Genomic DNA, 23,888 nt, shown 5'->3' on the forward strand with positions numbered 1-23,888 from the left:
AAATATAATTTCCATCCCCAAAGAGTTTTGGGTTGGTGCTCTCTCTATAACTGAAGTACATTTATCCATACATCTAATAAACAATCATTGTATAACTACTGCGAATTATTACAGAAAGGAACCCAAAGTGGTCTCTTCCTTCAATGACTCAGTCTTTCAGACTGCCAATAAATTGTTAAACTTTTCCTTCTCTTGGAGTATAGAGAGTAGGCACAAGGGGAGGGATTGATAAAATATTATCTAATGTAGTTATCACAAATTCAAATGCCTACAGGAACTAGAGAAATAATTTAAATTAGTAAATCAGCCTAGTTGTAAGAAAATTAACTGTCAGAAATGTAATAACTTTTCTTTAATTAATTATAGGGTAACCATATGAGATAAAGAAAAAATCATACTAGGAATATTTTAACTTAAAAAATAAACATTTTGAAATTGAAGTAGCAGTAATTAATAATTACTATTTTCTTTTAAAACATATTACCACTCTGATTTGCAAAACATAAACCTGCCACCTTTTTTTTTCTGCACCAGGGTGTTAATGTCAGATTGTGTATTAGGAATTCCAATGTCAAATACAGAATTTAGTACAGGTTAGTTTTAATAGGGGTGTGGGTAAGGGGAATGGATTGGGGATGAGGGGTGAAGCTATTTGATTTTAGTATCTTAAAGGAAAAGAGAGACTCCTTTTCTTTCCAGGCACGGATTGACTCTTTGCACTGTGGGTTTTATACCTGAGATGAGCATCTGGCCCTAACTCTGGCACCTAGGCTCATAAAGGGAAGTTGGCTAGTATACTGTTCACCCATTTCATCCAAGTTTTGGGCTGTCGTTAAAGTCAGTGGAAGATTTCCACCTCACGGTGGCATCTGTTATGTCCATAATATGCTCTATCTAAACATTTTACCACAAAGTGAATAATTCCTAGTGAACTTACCAATGAACAAATATAAACTCTGTGTCCCTACAAAACCTTGCAACTTGGATACACATTTCATAACATCTGACATTAATCCTTACTCACACATACTGATTGTGATATTACACTTCTTTGGACTTTTTTAATATATCAAACTAAACCATTTCCTAATGTACTTATAAAGGGGAAATATGCCAAAAAGGTCTTCATTCACATAAAAATTCTCATTAAAATCATTATATATATGATTTACATATGTATATATGTACATACACATATATATGTATATATGTACATATACATATATATATAATTTTATGGTATTTTTATATTTGTGCTCTCACAACCTACAAAAGAAAATGACACATGAAATTTAATTTTTCCATATAATATGCCCTGTTTGGTTTCAGTCATTTCTTCAATAACTGACAGAAATATTTCTAGTTCAACAAAATTTCTGCCATGATTAATAAAAATTTTACTAAGTCTAGCATCTATAAAATATTTTGATGCATGGGAAGGTTTGTTGCTTAATGCATCACTGCATTTCCCAGTAGCACACTCACTGCATGTATTCAAACACAGAACCTATTGAACTTTCAGGTTTAATAAACAAATAAGCAATAAATACAATAAATAAACAAATCTGGAATTTTATATAACCTTTCCCAAATTTTAAATCTTGGCAAATAATTTTAAAAGTTACAAACACTGCATATATCAAGTAAATCACATCTGCAAACAACCAATGTGCATCTTGTGGTCTAGAGACTTTTTCCAATAGATAGCTATAGTATTTTGTGGTTCAGCCTTGGAAATAAAGCATCCTCTGCTGCCTCTGTGTTATCTAGGGCTCCCAACTGGAATTGTAGATCTTTAAATTACTATCACCAAGAAGAAAGAAAATTTTACTCAAAACTTTTCTCACGTTCTTACTCAAAATTGATTCTAAAACTATTCAGTGAAGACTGTAAAAAGCCCATTGCTGAAATGTGATTTCATGTCCTACCATTTTCCATAGTATCTTCCATCTTTAGTACACATGGGGGACTCCCAAAACCCCCAAAATTATCTTCTGGAGGGTGGATCCCTTGTAGTACAGGCATTCCCCACTATGTGAGTGTTCTAGGAACCCATCTGTATCAGTGTGCCAACTGGTATGTTATGAGAGGCTGTGTTTGGCTTCAGTGAATTTTTTTTGAAAACTCTTTCAATGTGTTTGCCCAATTCATGATGGGTGATTTATGAGTGCACCTGCCCACACTCTGCTGAGTATTCAGCAGTTTTTGATCCAAAACAGCATGATTTCTGTGCCCCATCCTCCCTATTCACCTGATCTCACCTTGTGCAACTTTTTTTGTTTGCCTGGGTGAAGAAAGTCCTCAGAGGGAGACATTTTGCCACTGTGGAATAGGTGAAACAAGAAACAGCAGAAGCACTAAAAGGCATCAAAATTGATGAGTTTAAATCTGTGTTGAGCAGTGGAAAAAACATCTCAATAGATGTATTGCATCAAATGGAGAGTACTTTGAAGGTGACTGAAGTTTAAACATGTGAGAATACACAATTTAATAAATAAATTCTGGTTTGGGGGAGTTCTCCCTTGTATGTGTTTGGGTTCCACTGCTTCAGAGAATAACCTGTACAACAAAGGTCTTCTTACCTTTGTTGTATAAGTGCTTGTAACTCCCTATGTCTAAAGGACAAGGCAATGTTCTGCCCAATATACCTAAGAGTTTGAAAACATAAAAACTAGAGCAGGTTTGTTCAGAGAAAAGGTAGAGTATGGAATATGTTTTCTACCCATAAGGAAAAAGGGGAATTTCTTGCTTGATCTCAACTTAAGCTGAGTATCTTGAGCAGACAATCCTGAGTGTTAGCCCTAAAATCCAAACATGTCCTAGTATAGATTTGACAATAAATTCTGAAACTACCAGCACCTTAGAAATTTCACTGGGCTCAGAGTGGCAACTTACTTAATACTAAAAGCAATGTTTTAGTTTATTTGACAATATATGGTAACAGAGGTAATTATGGAGGAAAAATATTATCTTCTCCTACGATGGGGGTCAAACCAGCAAAGACATAAAGTAATAATGGAAAACAAAGAAGAGAAAGAAATGATTTTTTAAGTTGAAAAATACTTGATTGTCTTCTCACAATCTCATCCTATACTGATAAACAGTGGTTAATAAGGCACAGTAATGGCCATCAGGGTGCCCACAACCTATTGGGGAAGACAGAGAGCTTATAATAATCATAGTTCAAGCCTGCATATGAAAAGTATATACACTAGTGGAACAAAAACAAGTGTTTAAGGAAACCAGAGGAGGATGCTACAGCTTCTGCTCCAAGCTGGGTGTTAGAGAAGCATTTATGAAGTAGATACTGGATGAGGCAACTTTTTGTACCTGAAAGGATATTCCTAGCAAAAGAACAACAAAGCAAAGGAAAAAAGCATATGAAAACATGGCGTGTTAGGGAATCCATGGTATCCCTGGACTTAGAGGGTAGAGAAAAGTTGAGGTAATATTATAACATATCCTAATTGCCCACACTAAGAAATAAGGGATTTAGTCCATAGGCTATAAGTTATTGTGACCTGATTGAAGTAGAGAGATGATATATCCAGATACATGTTTTGGAAGGCTCATTCTAGCTGAAGTATGGATGACTAGTTGGAAAAAATGGAACTCTGGCAAAGACAACAGTTAAAAGGCCATCACAATGTTTGGAGTAAGTGATTCTTAGGGCATAATATATAGTAGTAGACACTGGGCCAAATTGAGTGGGACAGAGAGGAAATTTCAGAGGTAGAACAGATTATAACTGATAGTTAAGGAAAGGAAGAAGTTTAAGAAAGAATTCTAGATGACCCTGAGAGAGTAGCTTTTGTGAGTATATAAATGATGGAATTCATTCACCCACCTGGGAACAGAACTGTTGTCCTTCAGGACTTCTCTTTCTTCTCTACTTCCCCCCATACCCTTTTGGGTTCCATTAACCCCTTAACTTCTCTCCCGTAGACTCCTTCTTCTTCTTCTCAGTTCCAATCATTGTATTTTCATGGAGGAACAGAGGTAGAGTGGGTAGGGAGGGGGTTGATACTGCAGAAAGGATATCTAACAAACCATAAAAACTACTGCACTCCCAGAATGGGAGTCTAGCAGAAGTAAGGCCTGCTTGAGTGTGATTGGTAGGGTAATAATATGGCTGTAACAATTTATATTTTTACTTTAAACATTTCACCTAAAATGTCATGTTATACTTCAGTGTGATATTATGTTACAGAATTACAGGCTTATGATTTTGAAAAATATTTTATAATAAAAAGGGGCATTATTTGTGCTGTATCCTGTATATTATATTGGCTATGATGTCACAAGCATGTCATTACCTTTGTTGCTTTGACAAATGTCTTCTTCTGTTACTTGAGCCTCAGTATGTGTCAGTCTCCAGGAAAATGGGAAGTAAAAAACAATCCTGCCACATAGCATCTTGAGAAAGCATTCCCTTTGGACTCATATTGTCAGAGTTTATTTCCTTGCTTGCTTGATTCGGCCAGTCACTCATATAACAAATATTAACATTAACACATTTTTTTGCTAGTTAAGATACAGAGGTCATAACATTTGAGGTCACATCCCTTCATTGAGTTAATAGTCTACTGGAGAAAGAAAGAAAATAAATACTTAAATAAATAAAGAAGGTAATATCAGATACTAATATGAGCTACAAAAAAAGAACGTTTATGAGATAGGGAGGGGTTTCGTTAAACACAGTGATCACAATGGCCTCACCAGTCTTCATTCCCACCATCAATGTACTAGGGTTCCCTTTTATCCGCATCCTCTCCAACATTTGTTTGTGGATTTGTTTATGTTGGCCACTCTGACTGCTGTGAGATGGTACCTCATTGTGGTTTTAATTTGCATCTCTCTGATGGCTAGGGATGCTGAGCATCTTTTCATATGTCTCTGGGTCCTCTGTATGTCTTCCTTGGAGAAGTGTCTAAGTATGGAATTTCCTCAGAAAACTAAAAATGGAACTGCCCTTTGACCAAGCAATTCTGCTGCTGGGATTATACCCTAAGAGCCCTGAAACACCAATCCAAAACAACCTATGCACCCCAATGTTCATAGCAGCACAATTTACAATAGCCAAGTACTGGAAGCAACCGAAGTGCCCATCAGCAAATGAGTGGATCCAAAAACTATGGTATATTTACACAATGGAATTCTACGCAGCAGAGAGAAAGAAGGAGCTTATACCCTTTGCAATGGCATGGATGGAACTGGAGAGCATTATGCTAAGTGAAATCAGCCAGGCGGTGAGGGACAAATACCACATGATCTCACCTTTAACTGGAACATAATCAGTAGAAGAAAAAAGCAAACAAAATATAACCAGAGACACTGAAGTTAAGAACAATCTAACAATAGCCAGAGGGGAGTGGGGAGGGGATAGTGGGGGTAAGGGTTTTCAGGAACTACTATAAAGAACACAGGAACAAAACCAAGGGAGAGGGTGGAGGTGGGGGAGGGAGGTGGGATTGGCTGGGGTGGGGTGGAGGGATGGGGAGAAAATGCAGACAGTTGTAATTGAATAACAATTAAAAAAACACACGGTGATCAGAGAAGACTTCTTTTTTTTAATTAATTTATCTTTTTAAATTTATTTTTAGTTTTTTAAGTGCCCATCAGCAAATGAGTGGATCAAAAAATTATGGTACATTTACACAATGGAATTCTATGCAGCAGAGAGAAAGAAGGAGCTTATACCCTTTGCAATGGCATGGATGGAACTGGAGAGCATTATGCTAAGTGAAATAAGCCAGGCGGTGAGGGACAAATGCCATATGATCTCACCTTTAACTGGAACATAATCAACAAAAGAAAAAAAGCAAACAAAATATAACCAGAGACATTGAAATTAAGAGAAGAAGACTTCTTTCATGGAGTAGCTTTTAAGCTGAAACATGAAAAAGGAAAAAGACCCAGAGCTTGATGGAGAATATTTCAAGTCAAAAATACAACAAAACAAAACAAACAAACAAAAAAACCCCAGCAATTACAAAAAGGTTTCTAAGTGGGAAATATCCTGAAGTGTTCCAGGAACTGGTAGAAGGCCAACATAAAGGGGAGATTGGTAAGAGATGAGGTTGAAGAGGTAAGTAACAACCAAAATACAGAATCTAAATCAAGACAGGGAACACAAAAGAAATTTTATTGAAAAAATAATCAGTTTAAATTGAACATATTCAGTAAAAATACAAGGGCATTGTGAACCTAACAACTACAGCCAAAGGTTGGCATATAAAACATAAGCACCCCTATGGTCACTGCAACCTTATTAACAATCACCAAGATTTGGAAGCAGCCCAAGTGTCCATCAATAGATGAGTCAATAAAACAATTATGGGACATTTACACAATGAAATACTATTTGGCCATAAAAAAGAGGGAAAATGTACCCTTTGCAACAGTATGGATGGACCTGGAGAACATTGTGGTAAATGAAATAAGCCTGTCAGAGAAAGACAAATACTGTGTGGTTTCACTCATATGTGGAATTTAATGAACAAACTGAACTAACAAGCAAAACAGAGACAGACTCAGATGTCTAGCAGATGACAGCTAGTGTGGGTGGGGGAGGTTAGGCTGTGGAGGGATTGAGCATAAAGGAAAAAGGGTGCATAGACATGGATGACAGTGTGGTGATTTCTGGGGTGTAAGGGGAATAAATGGCAATGAAAAAAAAACAATAAAGATTAAATTTAAAAAGAAACCAAGTGGAAACAGGTGCCGTACAGGTTTGTAACTAATACATTGATAATTCTCAGGATTTTAAATTATCCAACGTGACAGGAGATGTTATAGGCATTAGTTACTGGCAAATCAGGACAAATTTTTGGATTTCTAGCATGGACTATATATACATATATTTGCATCTATTAAGATGATGTGTTTTTTGTCTTTATTCTATTAATATGGTGTATTACATTTACTCATTTGGGGAGAAAGTTTTCAGTTAGCAATATTCACACCTCAAATGAAGTTCATTGGCTGAGATATTGCCAAAGCTGAAAGCTATATTCACTAACTTTTGGATGATAAGCCAAGTTTATATCCTTAGAATAAATTTCACTTAAAGATAGTACATAATCAACAAAATAAAAAAGCAAACAAAATATAACCAGAGACATTGAAGTTAAGAGCAATATAACAATAGCCAGAGGGGAGTGGGGAGGGGATAGTGGGGAGAGGGGTTTTCAGGAACTACTATAAAGAACACATGGACAAAACCAAGGGGGAGGGTGGAGGCAGGGGAGGGAGGTGGGTTTGGCTGAGGTGGGGTGGAGGGGTGGGGAGAAAATGCAGACAACAGTACTTGAACAATGATAAAAAAATGTTTAATTAAAAAAAGATAGCGTATAATCCATTTATTAGTTGCTTGATATTTGTCTGCGATTTTCTTGTGATTTTTGGTTTTGGTACCTGAGTAATAGTGATCTAATTGAATTAAGAAATGTTACTTCCTCTTCTATAATTGGTAAGACTTTGTGAAGATTTAGTATTAATTCTTTTTTAAATACCTCATAGAATTCAATGGTGAAGCCATTTGGGCCTGGGTTTTTCTCTGTGGGAAGTTATTGTATTATTTATTTATTTACTTACTTACTTACTTACTTACTTACTTACTTACTTATTCAGTTACAATTGTTACTAATTTAGGTCTACTGAAATTTCTATTTATTCCTCAATTTTGGTAGCTTGTGTGTCTCAAGGAATTTTTACATTTCTTCTGAGCTATCTAATTTGTTGGTGTACAGCTGCTCATAATATTTCTATATAATCTCATTTATTTATGTAATGTCCATAGCAATATTGCCTTTTTTATGATATCAATAATTTTATTCCTCTCTCTTTTTTTGCTTGGTCTGTCTAGCTAAAGGTTTATCAGTTTTGTTATTTTTTTGTCTTTTCAAATAACCAACTTTTAGATTCTTTAATTTTATATAATTTTTTTTCTATTCTCTATTTCATTTAATTTCACTCCAATATTTATTATTTTCTTCCTTCATGTTTTGAGTTTGGTTTGCTCCTATTTTCTACTTTCTTAAGGTGGAAGTTCAGGCTATTGATTTTAGGTCTTTCTTCCTTTTAATATATGCTTACAGTTATAAATTTCCCTCTAAACACTGCTTTAAACTGATGCATTCTATAAATTTTGGTATGTTGTGCATCATTTTCATTTATTTCAAAATAGTTTCTAATTTCTTCTTTGATCCATTGTTACTTAGAAGTAAGGGTGTTTGTGAATTTCCCAAATTCTATTCTGTTAATTGTTTTCTAATTTCATTCAATTGAGATCAGATAAAAAAACTCTGCATAGTTTCAGTACTTTCTAACTTACTGAGTCTTGTTTTATCGTCTACCCCAGAAAATGTTCCATGTGCATTTGAGAATAATGTGCATTCTGATGTTGTTTGGTAGAGTTCAGCATAAATGTCTGTTAGACACAGCTGGCTTATGGCAGCGGTTTTCAACCACTGAACCACAAGAATTTTTAAAATAGCAATACCTGACTATTTAGTCAAGGACACTGTCTGCTTTTTCCTTGGTTTGTCAATTAAAAAATGACAACATCCAACACAGCAACAACTGTCTGGTGTGAATGAATTAAAATTGTACTTATTTTTTTTTTGTCAGACCAGCAAAAAATATATATCTTTTGGTGTGCTGCAGAATTTAAGTAATTACTTTATGTGTGCCATGAGAAGAAAAAGGTTGCAGATTGCTGGTTGATAATGTTATTCACATTTTCTATTACTATGCTGATGTTATGTCTAGTTGTTTCATTTAAAGTAGAGTATAGATTCAAGTGAAGTCTAGGAAAAAGTCTTCCAGAAGTCTAGACCTTTTATAACCTTCAATCCAAATTATTCCCTGAGTCCATTCATGAGAAAAAAGGAATCTATACTTGCATTTTTTCTGTCCCTCATATTTTCCATATTTTTGTCTTGTTTTGTCACACAACATAGAAATGTGTTTCTGTATTACCAGGTATTACCAGGAGGCTCTTTCAAGCACATTCCTAGAAATGAAAGATTTAAATAGTCTAAATAGAACCCTTTAAATTACTGCATTGGGAGAAAAAACACACACACAGAGTACTTCTATTCACTATGAATTGAAACATAGGGTCTTTGCACTAAATATTTTTTTTATGTTTGATTTTAAAATCAAAGAGGTATACCTGGCCTTCTACCATTTTCTAGTCTTGCTCCACAGTCAAGTCCCCTTTGTCAAATGTACTTTCAGTACAGCACACAATACAATATTCAGATAATGTATTATAGAATTGTATGTCTGAAACCTATATAACTATTAACCAATATCACCCCAATAAATTCAATTAAAAAGTTATTAAAATTAAAAACATAGAGTATAGATATCTTCAGCTATTATTGTTAAATGATCTATTTCTCCCTTCAATTCTGTCAGTTTTGCTTCATGTATTTTGTGGTTCTGTGGTTAGGTGCATATGTATCTTTGTAATTGTTATATCTTTTGATGGATTGACCCTTTTATAATTATAAAATATTCAAGGCTTCTACAGAGTGGGAAAGAAGAGGATGAGAATAGGACTCCCTGGTCTTACTGAAAATCAGGTTTCATTTTTTTTTAATGCTTCTTAGAATGTTGTGAACCTTTGGTTAGAGTTTGGAGAAAGTTTGTTTTGACAATTTATGGAGGAGTGAATTTTTAGAAGTTCTTCCTGCACCTTCCAGAATTGCTTTTCCATTAGAGATTTTTTTTTAATTTCTATTGTTATTCAATTATAGTTGTATGCCTTTTCTCCCCATCCCTCCACCCCACCCCAGCTGAACCCACCTCCCTCCCCCACCTCCACCCTCCCCCTTGGTTTTGTCCATGTGTCCTTTATAGTAGTTCCTGTAATCCCCTCTTCCCACTGTCCCTCCCCCCCACCCCGGCTATTGTTAGATTGTTCTTAACTTCAATGTCTCTGGTTATACCATATGATCTCACCTTTAACTGGAACATAACCATTAGAGATTTTTTAAGGTTCATTTTAACTGCACACTTAGGAATTTAAATCACCTTCTCCTTCTTGATGCACTTTGTCTTCCAGGACAAGTTCTCTTAAATTTCCTCATAATTCATCTGTCCTGTCCTTCAGTATACTGAGTTACTATTCTCTTCTCTATAGCATCTAAATATTATAGTGACTCTGGAAACAGTCCTTGATATTCTTATCTCTATCTAGTATTTCCTAGGGATCTCCAGCCTATGGCTTTGAGTACTGTTTATATGGATGACACCTAAATTAAATCTCCAGTCCAGATATCTTTTCCAAACACCACACCTACATCCCATATCATCAGCATCCAGAAGCACTATTTACGTCCCTTATCAAGCAGAATCAACACCAAGGGTAACCACTATCCTGACTTGTTTCTATGCAGAATTTCCTTCCCAGAACTTACCAGGAAATGTATATATTTTTCTGAATATTAAATGCTGAGAAAAAAGTTGAGAAATAAAAAAATGAAAAAGTATTACAAATTTACTGTAAAAATTAAAGCTTAATAATAGACATAGCAACAATACTAATTTGAAGGAATCTACTAACATCAATAAAAGCAGGAAATGATAGCACATTGAGTCAAAAGTTTTGAAATTTGCAGGTATCAGAAGTCTGATCAGTTGATTTTGCTTATAAATTTATGCTTGTGGCCCTGTATGCTGCTAATGGTGAGCCATTCTTAAAAATTATACATTAATAAGTCTATATGCATAGTATATAATATAAAAAGCTTGTGAGTATTCTTTTAAGAAATAAGAAGTTTGAGAAGCAAAATAAACCCTCAAATTGACAATTCTGGTTTTTAACGCAGTATAGTGCTATTTACCTAGCAAAGAGATATAAATGTCTTTATTCAAATACTATCCAATAAAATTTGCCAGTGTTTTCCAGTGTTTGTGCATCTTCTATACACTAGTGATCTCCACTGTACTTCTAAACTTACTCTCTCTTATTTATTTTTTAAAAACTGAAGGGATCAAAGGGCAGTTCCATTTTTAGTTTTCTGAGGAAATTCCATACTGTTTTCCACAGTGGCCTCACCAGTCTGCATTCCCACCAACAGTCCACTAGGGTTCCCTTTTCTCCCCATCCTCTCCAAAATTTGTATGTTGATTTGTTTATGTTGACCACTCTGACCGGTGTGAGGTGATACCTCATTTTGGTTTTAATTTGCATCTCTCTGATGGCTAGTGATGCTGAGCATCTTTTCATATGTCTCTGGGCCCTCTGTATGTCTTCCTTAGAGAAGTGTCTGTTTAAGTCCTTTGCCCATTTTTTAATTGGGTTGTTTGTCCTCCTGGAGTGCAGTCATGTGAGTCAACAGAAGAAAAATGCAAACAAAATATATCCAGAGACATTGAAGTTAAGAACAATCTAACAACAGCCAAGGGTAGTGGGGAGGGGACAGTGAGGAGAGGGGATTACAGGAACTACTATAAAGGACACATGGACAAAACCAGGGGGGAGGGTGGAGGTGGGGGAGGGAGGTGGGTTCAGCTGGGGTGGGGTGGAGGGATGGGGAGAAAAGGCATACAACTGTAATTGAATAACAATAAAAATTAAAAAAAAACTGAAGGGATTAAATGAAAGGATATGTACACACACACACACACACACACATATGGACACAGACAACAATATGGTGATAGCCAGAGGAAAAGGGGATGGCGGGAGGTGGAGGACAGCAAAGGTGGGGTGAATGGAGATGATGGACACACAATGAAGTGTGAAGACGATGTTTCATTGAGTTTTATACTTGAAACCTGTGTGGTTTGTGAACCAATGTCATCCTGACAAACTCAATTTAAAATGTTGGATATACATAATAATGAGTAAAGACCATTAAGAAGGTTGTGGTGTTTTATGAATAAAATTTAACTTATAAAATTCGTAGGAATTACAAATCTTGTTCTTGAATCCCACAGTTTAATATGTCAAGAATTTGGAAATACTATCAATAACAATGATAGGTAAAATATAAGACTTCTAACACCACAGATTAGTTTTGCCTGTTTTTGTATATGGTATAAATAGAATCATGTGTTAGATATACTTATGTGTCTGAATTTTGCTCAGCATTTAATCTGTGATCTCCTTCATGTTCACAAGTGTAATATACTTATTGTTGATACCATTCTATTTTGTAAATATGTCCCCAATTTTTGATTCACTCTGATGGACATCAGGGTAGTTTCCATTTTGAGTCTACCAACATTAGTTCTGCTACAAATACTTGTTTATTTGCCTTTTGGTAGACGTGGTGTGGGGAGGGAGTAAAGGGGACTAAATGGTTAAGGAAAAATACAAAAAAGATTAAATTTAAAAAAAAACACTGATTTATGTTTGGAAATATACTCAAGACTAGACATGCTAGACTATATGATAAGTTTATGTTCAGCAGTAATAGATAACAACAATTTCCCAAAATCTCTGTAAAACTTTACATTCCTATCAGCAGCACATAAGAGTACAATTCTATTCCACATCCTCACTGACATTAAGTATTTTCCTTTTTATTTTATTTTATTATTTTTTTCTTTTTTTGCACTTTGATCCTATTTTCCTTTTATTTATTTATTTATTTATTTATTTATTTATTTATTTTAAAGATTTTATTTATTTCTTTTAGACAGACAGGGAAGGAGGGAGAAAAAGAGAGAAAGAAACATCAATGTGTGGTTGCCTCTCACATGACCCCTGCTGAAGATATGATCTGGCCCACACCCAGGCAAGTGCCCAGAATGGGAATTGAACTGCCAACCCTTTGATACACAGCCAGTGCTCAGTCAACTGAGCCACAACATCCAGGGCTTGTTTTCCTTTTTAATTATTTTTTTATTTTACTTTATTGTTATTCAAATTAAGTTGTCACAATTATTCCCCTGTTGCTCAACCTTGCCTCCCCACCCACTTCCACAGTCAACCCACCCTGTTGTCCATGTCCATGGGTCCTTTATACATGTTTCTTGATTACACTCTTTCCAGTCTTTCACCCTTAATTCCCCTTCCCCCTCCCCATTAGGTATTGTCAGTTTGTTCCTTATTTCCATGTCTCTGGCTCTATTTCGCTTGCTTGTTTGTCTTGTTCATTAGGCTCCACTTATAGGTGAGATCATATGGTATTTGTATTTTGCTGCCCGGCTTATCTCACCTAGTATAATACTCTACAGTTCTATCCATGCTGATGCAAAAGGTAGGAGTTCCTTCTTTTTTTATGCTATGTAATATTCAACCATGGTTTTTTGATCCACTCATTTACTGAAGGCAACTTAGGCTGTTTCCAGCATGATGGCCATTTTCACTGGTGTGAAGTGGTATCTCATTGTGGTTTTAATGTGCATTTCTCTGATGGCTAGTGATGCTGAGCATCTTTTCATATGTCTCTGGGTCCTTTGTATTCCTCCTTGGAGAAGTGTTTGTTCAAGTCCTTTGCCCATTTTTTCATTGGGTTGCTTGTCTTCCTGGTGTGGTGTCGTGGGAATTCTTTATATATTTTGGAGATCAGACTCTTGTCTGAGGTATCATTGGCAAATATGTTTTCCCATATGGTTGGTTCCCTTTTTATTTTCTTGACGTTTTCTTTAGCCATGCAGAAGCTTTTGAATTTTATTTTTTCCTTTACATACCTTGCCCTAGAGGACATATTGGTGAAAATATTGCTACATGGGGTATTTGCAATTTACCTATGTTCTCCTCTAGGACTTTTATGACATCACAACTTATATTCATCTTTTATCCATCTTGAGTTTATTTTTGTGTATGGTGTAAGTTGGTGGTCTAGTTTCATTTCCTTGCATGTAGCTGTCCGGATCTCCCAACACCATTTTTTGAAGAGGCTATTTTACTCCATTTTATGCTATTGGCCCCCTTTGTCAAATATTAGTTGACTGTGGAGACATGGATTTATTTCTGAGCTCTCTATTCTGTTCCATTGATCTGTGTATCTGTTTTTAATGCCAGTACCAGACTGTTTTGATTATAATGGCCCTGTAATATAGTTTAATAATCAGGTATTGTGATTCATCCTAATTTTTTGTTCTTCCTCAAAATTGCTGAGGCTTTTTGGGGGTCATTTATGGTTCCATATACATTTTTGAAATATTTGTTGTATATCTGTGAAATATGTCACTGGTATTTTAGTAGAGATTGTGTTAAATCTATAGATTCCTTTGGGCAGTACGGACATGTTAATGATGTTAATTCTTCCAATCCATTAACACGGTATGCTTCCATTTATTTGTGTCTTCCTTAATTTCTTTCTTCAGTATTGTTTAGTTTTTGAGTACAGGTCTTTTACCTCCTTGGTTAAGTTTATTCCTAGGTACATGTATCCCACCACTTTACCAAATTCACTTATTAGGTCAAATAGTTTTTTGGTGGAGTCTATAAGGTTTTCTACATACACTGTAATGTTATCTGCAAACAATGACAGTTTCACTTCCTCTTTTACAATTTGGATGCCTTTTATTTCTTTTTCTTGTCTGATCACTGTGGCTAGAACTTCCAATACTATACTGAACAGAACTGGTGAAAGTGAACACCCTTGTCTTCTGCCTGATCATAGGGGGAAAGACGTTAGTAGTTTCCATTTGAGTATGATGTTGGCTGTAGGTTAATCATATATGGACTTTGTTATGTTGAGGTAAGCTCTCTCTACTCCCATGTTGCTGAGTGTTCTTTTTCATAAATGGGTACTGTACTTTATCAAATGTTTTTTCAGCACCTATTGATATAGTCATGTGATTTCTGTTCTTCCTTTTGTTTATGTGATGGTTTACATTTATTGATTTGCAAATATTGTACCATCCTTGAATCCCTGAGATGAATCCCAATTGATCATGGTGTATGATATTTTTAATGTGTTGCTGGATCCAGTTTGCCAATATTTTGCTGAGGATTTTAGTATCTATGTTTATCAGCAATATTGGCCTGTAGTTTTATTTCTTGTGTTTTTATCTGGTTTTGGGATTAGGATAATACTGGTCTCATAAATAAACTTTGGGAGTCTTCCTTCTTCTTGAATTTTTTGGAATAGTTTGAGAAATATAGGAGTTAGCTTTTCCCTAATGTTTGGTAAAATTCCAGTGAAGCCATCTGGTCCAGAGCTTTTGTGTGCTAGGAGATTTTTTTTTATTATTATTACAGCTTCAACTTCACTGGTTCTTATCAATATTTTCAGGTGTTCTGCTTCTTCTTGATTCAGTTTTGGAAGATTATATGTTTCTAGTAATTTGTCCATTTCCCTGGGTGTCAAATTTCTTGGCATATAGTTGTTCATATTAATTTCTGACAATTCTTTGTATTTTTGTGGTATCGATTGTAATTTCTCTTCTTTCGTTTATGATTTATTTACTTGGGTCCTCTCTCTTCTTAGTGAGTCTGGTTAAAGCTTGTGGAATTTGTTTATCTCTTCAAAGAACACCTCCTGGATTTATTGACCCTTTGAATTGTTCTTTTAGCCTCTATATCATTTAATTCTGCTCTGATTTTGATTATTTCCTTCCTTCTACTCGCTCTGGGTTTTGTTTGTTGTTGTTCCTCTACTTCTTGGAGTTGTAGGGTTGGGTTGTTTATTTTAAAATTTTCTATCTTTTTTACATAGGCCTGTATGGCTATGAACTTTCCTCTCAGGACTGCTTTCACTGTGCCCCATAGGTTTTGGGCTGTTGTGTGTTTATTTTCATTCATTTCCAGAAACATTTTAATTTCTCCCTTGATCTCATTGTCAACCCATTCATCATTTAATAACATGTTATTTAAACTCTATGAATTTGACAATTTTCAAGTTTTTTCCAGTAGCTTGATTTCTAGTTTCAAGCCATTGTGATCCAAGAAAATGCCTGATATGATTTCAATTATCTTGAATTTGTTGAGGCTTGTTTTGTGTCCAATCATGTGGTCTATCTTTGACAACGTTCCATGTGCATTTGAAAAGAATGTATATATATTTTTTCCTTTGGGGTGAAAGTTTTGTATATAAGAGTTAAGTCCATTTAATCTATGGTGTTGTTAAGGGCCACAATTTCTTTGTTGATTCTTTGTTTGGAAGATTTGTCCATTGCTGACAGCAGGGTGTGAAAATCCCCTTCTATAAGTCTGTTCCTGTCTATGTCTCTCCTGAAGTTCTCCACAATTTTTCTTACATATTTGGGTGCTCTTTTGGGGTGTATATATGCTTACAATATTTATGTCTTTTTAAAATTCATTTTTTAAAGATTTTATTTATTTATTTTAGAGAGAGGGGAAAAGAGAAAGAGGGGGAGAGAAACATTGATGTGTGAGAGCTGCATCAATTAGTTGCCTCCTGCAAGTCCCCAACTGGGGGCCTGACCCACAACCCAGGCATGTGCTCTGACTGGGAATCCAACTGGCAACCTTTCAGTACTCAGGCTGGCACTCAATCCACTGAGCCACACTAGCCAGGGCATGTATGTCTTCTTGATGAATTCTTCCTTCAGTATTATAAAGTGACCTTCTCTGTCTCATTCTATGGCCTTTTTGGGGAAATCTATTTTGTCTAATACAAGTATTGCTATGCCAGGTTTTTTCTCCTGTCCATCTTGGAAAAATTTTTCTCCAACTCTTCACTTTCAGTCTGTGTAGGTCTTTTGTTGTGATGTGGGTCTCTTATATGCAGCATATATGTGGGTCATGTATTGTTATCCATTCAGCTACCCTATCTCTTTTGATTAGAGCATTTAATACATTTACATTGAAGGTTATTATTGATAGGTACTTATTCGTTGCCATTTTCCCCCTTTGTACCTGTGTTCCTCTTTCTCTCACTCTTTCTCTTCATCTTCTTAAAGCAGTCCCTTTAGAATATCTTGCAAGGCTGGTTTGGTGGAGGTGTATTCTTTCAGCCTTGTTTTGTCTGGGAAATTTCTTATATCACGTTCAGTTTTATTTTATTTTTTTTGTTGTTTTTTGTTTTTTGTTTTAATTTTTATTGTTATTCAGTTACGGTTGTATGCCTTTTCTCCCCATCCCTCCACCCCACCCCAGCTGAACTCACCTCCCTCCCCCACCTCCACACTCCCCCTTGGTTTTGTCCATGTGTCCTTTATACTAGTTCCTGTAATCCCCTCTTCCCACTGTCCCAGCCCCCCACCCCCCGGCTATTGTTAGATTGTTCTTAACTTCAATGTCTCTGGTTATATTTTGTTTGCTTTATTCTTTTGTTGACTATGTTCCAGTTAAAGGTGAGATCATATGGTATTTGTCCCCCACCGCCTGACTTATTTCACTTAACATAATGCTCTCCAGTTTCATCCATGCTGTTGCAAAGGGTATAAGCTCCTTCTTTCTCTCTACTCCGTAGAATTCCATTGTGTAAATGTACCATAGTTTTTGGATCCACTCGTTTGCTGATGGGCACTTAGGTTGCTTCCAGTACTTGGCTATTGTAAATTGTGCTGCTATGAACATTGGGGTGCACAGGTTCTTTTGGATTGGTGTTTCAGGGTTTTGAGGATATAATCCCAGCAGCAGAATTGCTGGGTCAAAGGGCAGTTACATTTTTAGTTTTCTGAGGAAATTCCATACTGTTTTCCACAGTGGCCTCACCACTCTGCATTCCCACCAACAGTGCATTAGGGTTCCCTGTTCTCCCCATCCTCTCCAACATTTGTTTGTGGATTTGTTTATGCTGGCCACTCTGACTGGTGTGAGATGGGAACTCATTGTGGTTTTAATTTGCATCTCTCTGATGGCTAGTGATGCCTGAGCATCTTTTCTTATGTCTCTGGGCCCTCTGTATGTCTTCCTTGGAGAAGTGTCTGTTCAAGTCCTTTGCCCATTTTTTAATTGGGTTGTTTGTCTTCCTGGAGTGCAGTCCTGTGAGTTCTTTATATATTTTGGAGATCAGGCCCTTCTCTCAGGTATCATTAGCAAATATGTTTTCCCATACTGTTGGTTCTCTTTGTAATTTGGTGCTGTTTTCTTTAGCCATGCAGAAGCTTTTTATTTTGATGAGGTCCCATTTGTTTATTCTTTCCTTTATGTCCCTTGCTTTAGGGGATGTGTCTGTGAGGATGTTGCTGCGTGGAATGTCTGTGATTTTCCTGCCAATGTTTTCCTCAAGGACTTTTATGGTGTTACAACTTATATTTAAGTCTTTTATCCATCTTGAGTTTATTTTCGTGTATGGCGTAAGTTGGTGATTGAGTTTCACTTTTTTGCACGTAGCTGTCCAGATCTGCCAACACCATCTGTTGAAGAGGCTGTTTTTGCTCCATTTTATGCTCCTGCCTCCTTTGTCAAATATTAATTGACTGTATAGGCTTGAGTTTATTTCTGGGCTCTCTGTTCTGTTCCATGGGTCTATGTGCCTGTTTTTATGCCAGTACCAGGCTGTTTTGATGACAGTAGCCTTGTAATACAGTTTGATTATCAGGTATTGTGATCCCTCCTGCTTTGTTCTTCTTTCTCAAAATTGCTGCTGCTATTCGGGGTCGTTTATGATTCCATATGAATTTCTGAAATGTTTGTTCTATATCTGAGAAATATGTCATGGGTACTCTAATAGGGATTGCATTGAATCTATAAATTGCTTTGGGTAGTATGGCCATTTTGATGATGTTAATTCTTCCAGTCCATGAGCATGGTCCATGCTTCCATTTGTTTGTGTCTTCCTTAATTTCTTTCTTCAGTGTTGTGTAGTTTTCTGAGTACAGGTCTTTTACCTCCTTGGTTAGGTTTATTCCTAGGTACTTGATTTTTCTTGTTGCTATATCAAATGGGATTTTTTCCCTGATTTCTGTTTCTGCAGTTTCGTTGTTGGTGTACAGGAATGCCTTTAATTTCTGAGTATTGATTTTGTATCCAGCTGTTTTGCCAAATTCATTTATTAGGTTGAGATGTTTTTGGTGGAGTCTATACGGTTTTCCATGTACAATATCATGTCGTCTGCAAATAGTGACAGTTTCATTTCCTCCTTTCCAATTTGGATGCCTTTTATTGCTTTTTCTTGTCTGATTGCTGTGGCTAGGACTTCCAATACTATGTTTGAATAGGAGCAGTGAGAGAGGGCATCCTTGTCTTGTTCCTGATCTTAGTGGGAAAGCTCTAAGTTTTTGTCCATTGAGTGTGATGTTGGCTGTAGGTCTCTCATATATGGCCTTTATTATTTTGAGGAATGCTCCCTTTATTCCCATTTTGCTGAGTGTTTTTATCAGAAATGGGTGCTGTATCTTATCGAATGCTTTTTCCCCATCTATTGATATGATCATGTGATTTTTGTGTTTGCAGTTATTGATGTGATGTATTATGTTTATTGATTTGCGAATATTATACCATCTTTGCATCCCTGGGATGAATCCCACTTGGTCATGGTGGATGATCTTTTTAATGTATTGCTGGATGCGGTTTGCCAATATTTTGTTGAGAATTTTAGCGTCTATGTTCATCAGCGATATTGGCCTGAAGTTTTCTTTCTTCATTGTGTCTTTATCTGGTTTTGGGATTGGGATGATGTTGGCTTCATGAAAAGAGTTTGGGAGTCTTCCATCAGTTTGGATTTTTTCGAATAGTCTGTGAAGGATAGGGATTAGCTCTTCCTTAAATGCTTTGTAGAAATCTCCTGTGAAATCACCTGGTCCAGGGCTTTTGTGTGATGGGAGTTTTTTGATGACTGCTTCAATTTCGTCTGCTGTTATTGGTCTGTTCTGGTTTTCTGCTTCTTCTTCATTCAGTTTTGGAAGATTATATTTTTCTAGAAATGTGTCCATTTCATCTAAGTTTTCAAATTTCTTAGCATACAGTTCTTCATACTAATTTCTTACAATCCTTTGTATTTCTGTGGTGTCAGTTCTAATCTCTCCTCTTTCATTTGTAATTGTGTTTATTTGGATCCTCCTTCTTTTCTTCTTGATGAGCCTACTTAAAGGCTTGTTGATTTTGTTTATCTTTTCAAAGAACCAGGTCCTGGATTCAATGATCCTTAGAATTGTGCTTTTAGTCTCTATGTCATTTAACTCTGCTCTGATCTTGGTTATTTCCTTCCTTCTGCTTGCTCTGGGCTGTCTTTATTGTTGTTCCTCCAGTTCTTGTAGGCGTAGGGTTAGGTTGTTTGTTTGAACTGTTTCTATCTTCTTCAGGTAGGCCTGTATTGCTATGAACTTCCCTCTCAGGACTGCCTTTGCTGTGTCCCATAGGTTTTGGGTTGTTGTGAGTTCGTTTTCATTTGTTTCCAGGAAGTTTTTGATTTCTTCCCTAATCTTGTTCTTGACCCATTCATTGTTTAATAGCATGCTATTCAGTCTCCATGATTTTGAGTGTTTTGGGTTTTTTCCTTTGGGGTTGGTTTCTAGTTTCAGTCCCTTGTGGTCAGAGAAAATGCTTGATATGATTTCAATTTTCTTGAATTTGTGGAGGCTTGCTTTGTGTCCTATCATGTGGTCTATCTTTGAAAAAGTTCCATGGACACTTGAAAAGAATGTGTATTTTGCTTCTTTGGGATGAAAAGCTCTGTATATATCCATTAAGTCCATTTCCTCTAGGGTAATGTTAAGTGACACAATATCTTTGTTGATATTTTGTTTGGAAGACCTGTCCATTTTTGATAGTGGGGTGTTAAAGTCCCCTACTATAATTGTGTTGCTGTCAATATCTTTCTTGAAATCCTCCAAGATTTTCTTTATGTATTTGGGTGCTCCTATGTTGGATGCATATATATTTACAATGTTTATGTCTTCTTGGTGGATTCTTCCTTTGAGTATTATGAAGTGACCTTCTGGGTCTCTCTTTATGGCCCTTCTTTTGAAGTCTATTTTGTCTGATATGAGTTTTGCTACCCCTGCTTTTTTTTCCTGTCCATTTGCTTGGAAAATTGGTTTCCAGCCTTTCACTTTCAGTCTGTGTAAGTCTTTTGTCCTGAGATGGGTCTCTTGTAGGCAGCATATGTGTGGGTCATGTTTTCTCATCCATTCACCTATTCTATGTCTTTTGACTGGAGCATTTAATCCATTTACATTTAAGGTTATTATCGATAGTTAGTTATTCATTGCCTTTTTTTCCTAACTGTGTTCCTCTGTCTTTCTCTTTTCCTTCCTTTCCTTAAAGCAGTCCCTTTAGCATCTCTTGCAGAGCTGGTTTGGTGGAGCTGTATTCTTTTAGACTTCTTTTGTCTGGGAAACTCTTTATTTGGTCTTCTATCTTGATTGAGAGCCTTGCTGGGTAAAGTAGTCTTGGTTGCAGGCCTCTGGTTCTCATTACTTGGAATATTTTTTGCCATTCTCTTCTGACTTAGAGTGTTTCCATTGAGAAGTCAGTTGCTAATCTTATTGGGGCTCCCTTGTATGTTACTTCCTTTTTCTCCCTTGCTGCCTTTAAGATCCTATCTTTGTCTTAGAACTTTGCCATTTTAATTATGATGTGTCTTGCAGTGGGTTTCTTTGGGTTCCTCTTGCTTGGGACTCTCTGTGATTCCTGGATTTGGGTGACTTTTTCTCTCCTCAGATTAGGGAAATTTTCCATCATTACTTTTGCAACAGGTTTTCTATCCCTTGCTCTTCTTCTTCTCCTTCTGGTATTCCTATTATACAGATATTGTTACGTTTCATGTTGTCCTGCATTTCCCTTATTGCCTCTTCATTCTTTCTGATCCTCTTTTCCTTTTCTTGCTCTTTCTGGGTGTTTTTTTCTACTTTGTCCTCCAGCTCGCTAATCCGATCCTCTGCTTCATCAAGTCTGCTTTTCATTCCTTCAACTGTGTTCTTCAATTCAGAAATTGTATTCTTCATTTCCTCTTGGCTCTTGTTGATAGTTTCTATTTCCTTTTTCATGTTGATATAGTTTGCAGTGAGTTCATTGTAGTTTCCTTGTAGTTTCTGGTAGTTCTCTTTGAGCTTAGAGAGCTCAGTGAGCTTCCTGATGACCATTGCTTTGAACTCAGTATCTGATAGTTGACTTTCCTCTTTTTCGGTTAGCATTCTTTCTGAGACTTCCTCCTTTCCTTTCATTTGGGAATTGTTTCTTTGTCTTCCCATTGTTTATGAGACTCTTCTTGTTAGCCTCTGCTTCTTAAATTGATGTATTCTCACTCCCTGGGTATGGTATGAACTTCTATGGTCAAATGCCAATGGGATTCAGTGGTGCTGTCTCCTTAACTCCTGTGCCCACTGGTCTTGAGCTGACGTTTATGGGTGTAACACAGTCTTACTCTGGTCTTTTCAGCACTCTAGGTTTTCTTATCTCACCTGTGGGAAAAAGATGAATGGGGGCAAAAAAAAATGGAAGGAGGGAAAAAGGGAATAGAAAAGGAAAGGAAGGAAGGGAGTAGGAATAAAGAAAGATCGGAGGCAAGATAAGAAGGAATTTTTTGACAAAAATTAAAACAACAGAATAAATAAAAGAAGGCAGGAAGAAGGAATAAAAAAGGTAAAGGATGGAAGGAAAAAGGAATAAAAAATGAAAGAAGGACAGAAAGGAAGAAGGAATTCAGGAAGAAGGAAAGAAGGACAGAAGGGAAAGAAGGAACGAAAAAAGAAGAGGGAAAAAAAAAAAAAGGTCTTCTGCTGGCTTTAAACTGGTCAGTTTAGTTCTGGTGTTTGTCCTGTCTGTGGAACGGGAGGGGGTGGTTGGAAGGATTGGTTTCACTTTTCTCCCTTCCTGAGCCACACTTTTTGCTGTTGTTCAGCCTTCAGTCTAGTTCCTCTGGGTCCTTCTGCTCCCCACTAGGCCTTTAGTTCACCAGCTGTGGCTGTCCTTCAGTTGCACCAATTAGGGGCAACTCACATTCCACCTTCTTGCTCTTTGCTGTCTTAGGTGCTAGTGGCTTTTGGTGCTGCTATGGGGTAGTTCAGCCCCCTACTGGGTCGAGTCTTTCTGGGGAATGCGGTCTCTCCTAGCCCTGCAGCTCCCCTCTGCTGGGCATTCTGCCTTCCTCCTAGAGAGCCAGTAGGCCCTGCAGAGTTGTGTGCACAGGGGCTACGTAGGAGTTTTCAGAACCAGTGCTTTTTTTTTTTTGCTGTGGTCGCCTGCAGGCAGCCAGGCCGTTGATCGGGTTGTGTTTGGACTTCAGTTGGTTGCTTATCCCCTGCTTTGGGTCCGTGCACGGGGGCAGCCAGCCACTGATCCAGTTGCACGCTCACCCAGGAGCTTTTTGTCTGTGCTCCCAGGCAGCCGGGGCTTATCAGGGTGCCCGCCCACCTGGGGTTTCAGGTGTGGGCCCCTAAATGCGCGCGTCAGCCGGGCTTCAGGTGAGCGCCAGGGCTGCTTTTCCGCGCTCACAGTCCAGGGCTGAGGGGGGAGGGGCGCCAAAGGCCGAGGCTGCTGCGGCTGCTGCAGAGAGTTCTCTAACTAGCAACTAAGTGCCTCTATTTCTTTTCCTTTTTGAGAAGTTCTTCCTATTCAAGCCCCCCTGGTCCAAACAAGCACCTGGCTGTTCACACAGCCCAGCCTGGCTCTCTCCCACGAATCCTGCAGCCGACCCGTGCCCGGGCAGGGCTTCAGTCGCCCTCTCCCTCGCGGTCCCGGGGACCTTATTGTCCTTTAGCACTCTTCTTAGGGTCTGATCTTTCGATGTCCTCTATCTTTGGTCTCCGATCTTCATATATGCTGGAATACTGTTGGCTGTTCGCTCTGCTCCTCAGATCAGCTAGGTATTTCACTGGTGTTGAGGGGAAGTGGACTCTGCTCCCACCTATCTCACCGCCATCTTTCCCCCCTCACCTTCTGTTTTAAATGAGAGCCTTGCTAGGTAGAGTAGCCTTGGTTGCTTGTCTTTGCTTTACATTATTTGGAATATTTCTTGCTATTCCTTTCTGCCTTTTTCTGTTTCTTTTGAGAAATTAGCTGCTAGCCTAATCAGAGCTCTCTTGTATCTGTGTCTCCTTGCTGCCTTTGAGATTCTTTCTTT

General features: G+C 37.3%; 1 protein-coding gene across 2 annotated transcripts in view; it reads right to left on the bottom strand.

Moving 5' to 3' along the window:
* The window catches only part of GABRA3 (gamma-aminobutyric acid type A receptor subunit alpha3), a 413,998-nt gene that overhangs the window by 90,569 nt on the left and 299,541 nt on the right, over nucleotides 1–23,888 (bottom strand). The window lies entirely within an intron of this gene.

The sequence above is a fragment of the Desmodus rotundus genome, chromosome X, assembly GCF_022682495.2.
Source record: "Desmodus rotundus isolate HL8 chromosome X, HLdesRot8A.1, whole genome shotgun sequence".
Classification (NCBI taxonomy): Eukaryota; Metazoa; Chordata; class Mammalia; order Chiroptera; family Phyllostomidae; genus Desmodus; species Desmodus rotundus.